The sequence below is a fragment of the Oncorhynchus tshawytscha genome, linkage group LG02 (assembly GCF_018296145.1).
Source record: "Oncorhynchus tshawytscha isolate Ot180627B linkage group LG02, Otsh_v2.0, whole genome shotgun sequence".
In the NCBI taxonomy this organism is placed as follows: Eukaryota; Metazoa; Chordata; class Actinopteri; order Salmoniformes; family Salmonidae; genus Oncorhynchus; species Oncorhynchus tshawytscha.
This window is the reverse complement of record NC_056430.1, coordinates 32,124,832-32,131,665: the sequence shown is the minus strand read 5'-3', so window position 1 is coordinate 32,131,665 and position 6,834 is coordinate 32,124,832. Positions and strand designations below refer to the sequence as shown.

At 39.2% G+C, this 6,834-nt stretch overlaps 1 pseudogene; it reads right to left on the bottom strand.

The window, feature by feature from the left end:
* Nucleotides 1-3,291: 3,291 nt before the first annotated feature.
* Nucleotides 3,292-4,482, bottom strand: LOC112217815 (annotated as a pseudogene).
* Between the last annotated feature and the right edge of the window lie 2,352 nt (nt 4,483-6,834).

Below are 6,834 nucleotides of genomic sequence, written 5' to 3'. Positions count from 1 at the left end.
TCAGCAAAGATTTTAAACATGCTGTTGACATAACTCAAAAGTACAGGCTAAATAAGGAAGCACATTTTCCCCACAACATAGCCCAATTTCATAAAACTATACTTGACTTGTCACTCTTCTCAATTGATTTACAAAATGATTCCATTTTAGCTAACTTTATTTTTTACAGAGGATTACTTTATTTATTTTTTTAGCACAATGTTCAAAGCCATGGTGTTGATGATTGAATTGACTATATTTATTTTACTATATAATATTCTGTGTATGTTGGTGTACATTTCATTGTATATTTGAATATTTCTCCATTTTGTAGCTGGTATACCTTATCTGTGATTATGGGAGTGTAAAATTAGTGGGAAGATGGTTTGGGGGGGGGATACAGTACGTTTACCTTGTGGGATCCCAATGTAGACTTTATGATGGTGTATTGTCGAACTCTGGCGAGCTCTGGTTCTCATGTGTTCCTCTCTCAGCTGCTTATAAAGAGGCGTAGCCCTCCAGATAAGAACACATGGATAAGCATCTCCATACAGTAGGTTACTGCACTATCCCACCAGTCTTTGGTTTAAGTTCTAGTCAAGCTTTGTTTTAGTCATTGGCCTGGAGCCAGTTGCTCTTGTAATTGTACCATGTCGAAATCGCTCACATTAAAAGTCTGTAAATATTAGTGTCTGTAGGATTCTACAACCAATAACAATCAAATTATTATAAAGATAGAACAAAACTTGTGAAATATTTAAATGTCTTAACACTGCAGAACTGTTTTAACAGATCATGTGGAAGAAAATACTATTGAATGTGAATATGAAAGCACTTTTTCACTTAATCTAAAATAAGTATTGTTTTGTTTTTGTTTTGTCTGCATATTGGTACGCTCAATGTTTGCCCTAGCTTGGGTACAGTCTGTGTTAAAGCAATATCTTATTATATATATTATACTGCTGGAGCTATGGGAGGCTAAAACCTCTATAGGGAAAATAAATAGTGGTCAGACACTGCCCCTTTGTAGCTAAAGTGTTATAGTGAATCTCAACATAATATATGAGTGTGTGGATTTGTGTATTTGTGTGTCTGAATCTGTGTTAGTGTAGTTTTCTTCTGATAATAAGTGGGTGCAGGGCCTTACCAAGCACTCTCTCTTCAGCCATGATGATTGTACAGTATTGAAGCTACATGTGTAATAATGATTTGTGGATATAACTGCACATATCAATAAAGAATAAACAACTTGGAAGTGATTTGTGTGGAACTTTTAGGACAAGATATACAGTTGAAGTCAGAAGTTTACATACACCTTAGTCAAATACATTTAAACTCAGTTTTTCACAATTCTTGACATTTAATCCTAGTAAAAATTGTCTGTCTTAGGTCAGCTAGGATCACCACTTTATTTTAAGAATGTAAAATGTCAGAATAATGGTAGAGAGAATGATTTATTTCAGCTTTCATTTCTTTCATCACATTCCCAGTGGGTCAGAAGTTTACATACACTCAATTAGTATTTGGTAGCATTGCCTTTAAATTGTTTAACTTGGGTCAAACGTTTCGGGTAGCCTTCCACAAGCTTCCCACAATAAGTTGGGTGGATGTTGGCCCATTCCTCCTGACAAAGCTGGTGTAACTGAGTCAGATTTGTAGGCCTCCTTGCTCGCCCACGCTTTTTCAGTTCTGCCCACAAACTTTCTATGGGATGTGATGGCAACTCCAATACCTTGGCTTTGTTAACCTTAAGCCATTTTGCTACAACTTTGGAAGCATGCTTTTTCCTCCAAATATAACGATGGTCATTATGGCCAAACAGTTCTATTGTTGTTTCATCAGTCCAGAGGACATTTCCTCAAAAAGTTTGATATTAGTCCCCATTTGCAGTTGCAAACCGTAGTCTGACTTTTTAATGGTGGGTTTTGGAGCAGTGGTTTCTTGATGGCTGCGTGGTCCCATGGTGCTTATACTTACGTACTATTGTTTGTACAGATGAACGTGGTACCTTCAGCCGTTTGGAAACTTCTCCCAAGGACGAACCAGACTTGTGGAGGTCTACAATTTTTTTTCTTGGCTGATTTCTTTAGATTTTCCCATGATGTCAAGCAAAGAGGCACTGAGTTTGAAGGTAGGCCTTGAACTACATCCACAGGTACACCTGAAATTTACTCAAATGATGTCAATTAGCCTATCAGAAGCTTCTAAAGCCATGGCATGATTTTCTAGGAAGCTGTTTAAAGGCACAGTCAACTTAGTGAATGTAAACTTCTGACCCACTTGAATTGTGATTCAGTGAATTATAAGTGAAATAATCTGTCTGTAAACAATTGTTGGAAAAATAACTTGTGTCATGTACAAAGTAGATGTCCTAACCGACTTGCCAAAACTATAATTGGTTAACAAGAAATTTGTGGAGTGGTTGAAAAACGAATTTAATGACTCCAACCTAAGTGCATGTAAACTTCTGACTTCAACTGTAGCTAGCTAGATTTGGCTGGACCTTATCCTGGAACACTGTGTTTGGTGTATAAATAATAAATAGAACATGGGAGGATAGGGTTTCCTAAAACTAATAAAATAGGACATAACCATGGCCACAGTGGAACCCCATCACGCATGTTCTCACTCTCATTTAGTACTGTACACAGAGGAACATATTGTATACACAGGAAATGGGAAAATGTCATGGTTCACAAGGATAATTTATTCATATTTAAATTCATTATAAATACCTTTGTACAGATCTGTAACGAAATCCCTTGGATAGAGCAACAGATGACACACATCTGTATAAAACTTGTTATTCCTCCCTCACTGTGGCCTCAACAGATGTTTTGGCAGAGAACAGTTAAAGGACTTATTGGAAGCCCATGAATGACCATTGAATTAGATAGTGCAAGAGGGCATGTATCTGAACACATTCAGGCTTCACACATCAGAACACAGGCGTTAGACATTTTATTAGACAACTTTTTGAGTTGTGTATGATTATTACAGACAGATATTGTGGTGATATCACGCTCACACAAATGTGGCATATGTGTATAAGAAAATGACTTGACTGAAACTTTCATACATAGGACCTTGAATAGTCAAGTAGTCCTTTCCCATGTTTGCTTAAAGATGATAAAATGTAACATTTTATGATGTTAAATATGTTATAATATAGCTATAATGTCCAAATCCGGTATAATGGAAATATCAGGACTCAGTCTTTACCTCCAGGGTCTCATAACCAGACTATGCCTGGGATTCAATTAAAGGCACATAGGACTCTAAGAGGGAAAGAGAGATAAATGTTGAGCTTGTTTTCTGAGCAACAAAAATAGGGATATTAACATAATAAAATAATATAAATATACAAATACTACTGATGATATGAAATACCTGAACACGACCTCTCCTCTCCTAACAGGCTTCGTTTTGGCTGCTCCCCTCTTGGAGAAGGCTGGCTGAGTGCTCCAGACAGGGCAGGTGTTGCCTCTTCTTCTTCTTTGGGAGCTTTTGTTGGGCCATGGCCAGGGAGTAGTACAGGCGGAAGTTATTGACTATGACTGGGACAGGCATTGCTATGGTCAGAATGCCTGCCAGAGCACATAGAGCTCCAATTACCATACCAGAATAGGTCATGGGGATAATGTCCCCATAGCCCACGGTTGTCATGGTAAAAACCACCCACCAGAAGCCCATGGGGATGTTACTGATATTATGTTCATCATGGTCAGCCTCTAGGTGCTCTGCGTAGTAGAACAGGGTGATGAAGATGAGGATTCCAATAGTGAGGGAGACAGCAAGGAGGCAGAACTCTTAAACGCTGGCCTTTAGTGTGTAGACTAACACACGTATGCCCACCATGTGGCGCGTCAGCTTAAAGACCCCCAGCATCCTCACAAAACGCAGCACACGCAGGAAGCCCAGGGCATTACTGCTCAGCCCCAACTCCAGGAAGAAGGGCAGGACGGCTATAAAGTCAATGATGTTCAGTATGTTCATTACAAACACCAGCATGTTGGGACAGCAGGTGAAACGGACCAGGAACTCAAAGATGAACCACACCACACAGACGCCCTCCACCATGGTCAGAGCAGGATTGTTCACGATCTCATAGTATGTCACCTCTTCGGTGTGGTTCCCGACCATGACTAGCTTTGTGCGGTTCTCCATCGTGTGGAAGTTCTGATGTGTCTCCAGACAGAACGCTGTGATGGAGAGGAGGATGAAGAAGAGGGAAACAAACACAATGACCTGCAAAGGACAAGGGGCATCATCTGACTGAGTGGATCATGTCATAATGATTAAAAACACAAACAACACATTATGAACCAGGTTGAAAGTCTGATTTATTCATTTCTAGGTTTGATTTATGTGTTGAACACACAATGGTATCAAAAAGGCTGTTGATCAGTGAGATTGTTAGGCTCGTGTGTTGTCTCCTAAACTGACTCAATCCCATGGCTGCTGTTTCATATGGAGCCACGTTACCTTCCATTTGGGTGACATGGCTAGATGGGAGTTACATGACTGAACCTTTTAAAAGGACTCTGAGGGTGAATCTCAATTGTATTTTCTTGATTCCTCACATCCTCTCTCCTGATTTCCTTCTCAAAGCATATTGGTGCAGAATATCTGAGGTTTGTCCCCTGTGAACCTCTCCTGCAATGTTTTAAGGAGGATATAAGGAATCAATCAATTAGAATTGAGATTCACCCTGAGGCATCACTTCTGGTGAGGCTGCTTTTAGTTATTACCGTCTAAAACATATGGAACAGCCTACTGGATAATCTGAGGGTAGCAGAAACATTGGACATTTTTTAAAGAAAACTTGAGATGCACCCTTTAGCCTTGCTTTTCCTTACTTTAAAATGTTGGTTCATACAACTACTTTTGTACTAGTTGTTATTATTGTCATTCACTGTCTCCAATTATTATTATTTAATTTGTATTTGTTTTCATTACTTGTGAAGTGAATTGTGTTGCTACAAGGCAGCAATGAAATGTGGTATAAACATTTATTTAGAGTTGTATTTGTATTTATTAGGGAACCCCTAGGCAGCAGCTACTCTTCCTGGGGTCCAAACACATTAAGGCACTTACATCACACATAAAACAAAAGATAAAACAGTACATCATCTAACATTTTTATACCACGACATATCTACAGTACAAAATGTATAGTACCACCATACAACAATATTGTAATGTACGTGCATGTGCTAGTGTGTGTCTCTTCACAGTCCCTTCTGTTTCACAAGGTGTATTTTTATCTTTAAAAAAAAAAGTGATTCTACTGCTTGCATCAGTTACCTGATGTGAAATAGAGTTCCATGCACTCATGGTTCTATGTAGTACTGTGCGCCTCCCTTAGCCTGTTCTTGACTTGGGGATTGTGAAGAGACCTCTGGTGACATGTCTTGTGGGGTATGCATTGGTGTCCGAGCTGTATGCTAGTAGTTTAAAAAGACACCTCTTTGCATTCAGCTTCTCAACACTTCTTATAAAACAAGTAGTGATGGAGTCAATCTCTCCTCCACTTTGAGCCATGAGAGATTTACATGAGATTTATATTATTAATGTTAGCTCTCCGTGTACATTTAGGGGCCAGCCGTGCTGACCCGTTCTGAGCCAATTGTAATTTTCCGAGGTCCCTCTTTGTGACAGTTGACCACGGCTGAACAGTAGTCTAGGTGAGAAAAAACTAGAGCCTGTAGGACCTGCCTTGCTGATAGTGTTGTTAAGGCAGAGCAGCGCTTTATTATAAACAGACTTCTCCACATCTTAGCTACTGTTGTATCAATATGTTTTGACCATGACAGTTTACAATCCAGAGTTACTCCAAGCAGTTTAGTCACCTCAACTTGCTCAATTTCCACATTATTTATTACAAGATTTAGTTGAGGTTCAGGGTTTAGGGTTTAGTGACTGATTTGTCCCAAATACAATACTTTTGAAATATTTAGGAATAACGTATTCCTTGCCACCCATTCTAAAACTAACTGCAGCTCTTTGTTAAGTGTTGCAGTGATTTCACTTGCTGTAGTAGCTGACGTGTATAGTGTTGAGTCATCCGCATACGTAGACACACTGGATACCATTATGTTGGAGGCGCTTCCATTGAAGAACACCCTCTGTGTTCTGTTAGACAGGTAACTCTTCATCCACAATATAGCAGGGGGTGTAAAGCCATAACACATATGTTTTTCCAGCAGCAGAGTATGATCGATAATGTCAAAAGCCTCACTGAAGTCTAACAGAACAGCTCCCACAATCTTTTTATGATCAATTTCTCTCAGCCAATCATTAGTCATTTGTGTAAGTGCCATGCTTGTTTTTTCCAAAAGTTTACTTAGGGTTGGTAACAGGCTGATTGGTCAGCTATTTGAGCCAGATAAGAAAAAAAAGCCCTCTTAGGTAGGGGAATGACCTCCAGGCCTGAGGGCACACATTTTCTAGTAGGCTTAGATTGAAAATATGGCAAATAGGAGTGGCAATATTGTCCACTATAATCCTCCATCCAAGTTGTCAGACCCCGGTGGCTTGTCATTGCTGATAGACAACAATAATTTTTTCAACTCTTCCACATTTGCTTTACAGAATTCAAAATTACAATGCTTGTCTTTCATAATTTGATCAGTTATACTGTTGATATCACATACATTATCAAGCATTGCACACATATTACCCAGATACTGACTGTTATCACTTGGTGATCTATAGAAGCTTCCCACAAGAATGGGCTTTAGGTGAGGAAGATGAACCTGTAGCCATATTACTTCGACAGTATTTAACATGAGCCTCACTAAGCTTTACAGGAATCTGGTTCTGATTATAAAACAGCAACTCCTCCACCATTGG